Source organism: Rhinopithecus bieti, unplaced genomic scaffold, assembly GCF_001698545.2.
Source record: "Rhinopithecus bieti isolate Rb0 unplaced genomic scaffold, ASM169854v2 scaffold_51732, whole genome shotgun sequence".
Lineage (NCBI taxonomy): Eukaryota > Metazoa > Chordata > Mammalia > Primates > Cercopithecidae > Rhinopithecus > Rhinopithecus bieti.
In genome coordinates this window covers 772-2,269 of record NW_016821090.1, presented here as the reverse complement: position 1 = coordinate 2,269, position 1,498 = coordinate 772, and the positions used below count along the sequence as shown (strand labels likewise).

General features: G+C 37.6%; 1 protein-coding gene across 2 annotated transcripts in view; it reads right to left on the bottom strand.

Moving 5' to 3' along the window:
• TARP (TCR gamma alternate reading frame protein) overlaps positions 1-759 on the bottom strand; it is a 48,658-nt gene extending 47,899 nt beyond the window's left edge. For both annotated transcript variants that reach the window (XR_001882975.1, XR_001882976.1), the window contains exon 1: positions 698-759. The gene's annotated coding sequence lies outside the window, so the exon portion shown is untranslated. The remainder of the gene's footprint in view (positions 1-697) is intronic.
• Positions 760-1,498: the final 739 nt, after the last annotated feature.

Here is a 1,498-nt window from a genome sequence, read left to right as displayed (position 1 = left end):
TAAGTTAATTCATCATAGGAGCTCAACCACTAAGGAAACAAAAATATATAATTGCTTTTACTTTTCTCAATGCTGTATCAACTTTGTGAAAATTCTCTGAAAACTTTCATTTCAGTGGATGTAATAGACTAAGAGTATCTTTGTAAGATGTTTCCTCTCAGCCAGGCATAATTACATCTGAAGCTAACACATAATAAATAAACTTATTGGACTGATTTAAAAAAACAATAAATGCAGCTTATGTCACTTTTGAGTATGGTCACACTGTGAAATATTTCGACATTTGATATTAATCATTCTTCGGTCAAATTATCAAATGTTTCACCTTCTGGTGACCAAATGAGGAGGGTAGCTGATTTTTTTTTTTTAACTTTTTTCCACTGGTTATTTTTAGAATTGAAGAAACAAAATCTCTGAACTAAACTTGTTCACAAAACTTTCAACAGAGGGATACCAGTGGAACATAAGGCCTCTATCCTTTAGAGATTTGCAGATGGTCTAAGCTCCTTAGTAATGTCTCTCACGCTAGGGCAGGAAAAGTTCTGACTCCCATGGCATGAACCAAGTCTCCTGATCTCTCTGGAGATTTCACCACGATTAGTGACCAAACCAGGAGGGAATCCTAGAATTCTGAGCCAGCTCCTGCATGCCTGCCTCACATCCCTTCTCTACATTGCAAAATTTGAAGAAAACTTACCTGTAATGATGAGCTTTGTTTAGGGGCCAAACACCTTGATTTTTTTGCCAAACTGTTGCCTACCACCTGAGAAGCCTTTATAAGAATCTCCCCTTATGTTTGTTTTAAAATTGTGCCAACATTTTTCAATATTTACATAAATGCATAAAAATTGGCCCTGCTGACATTAAGCCAAGACAAAGGTCAAACAAAATCACAATAAACCTGAATGTAATCAGGAATTTAAGGACTGACCTCACCCTGCCCTGGGCACTTTGGGTTATGTACATTCTCTCCTTGTATCACATACATTGAAGTGTCTGATTTTACCTTTTCTCATGATTTTGCCTGAATCTTCTAAATCTTCCCTACAGTTTTCATGTATACACTTTGTCTTAAGTGTAATTTAGAGTTAGTATTTCCTTAATTTTCAAAGAGAAACAATAATAGGATTTCTATGTTTGACATTTAATAAATAGATATTCAATATGATTTATAGGTATTTTGCAATTCGTATTTATGGAGGGATGGGTATCTAGACTGATTCTAATGTAACTTCTTTTGGGTCGGGCACGGTGGCTCACACCTATAATCCTACCACTTTGGGAGGCTGAAGCAGGTGGATTACTTGAGCTCAGGAGTTCAAAACCAGCCTGGCCAACATGGTGAAACTTCATCTCTACTAAAAATACGAAAAAAAAAAACCAGCCAGGCATGGTGGCAGGTGCCTGTAATCCTAGCTACTCAGGAGGCTGAAGCAGAAGAATCTCTTGAACCCCGGAAGTGGAGGTAGCAGTGAGTGGAGATCGTGCCACTGCACTC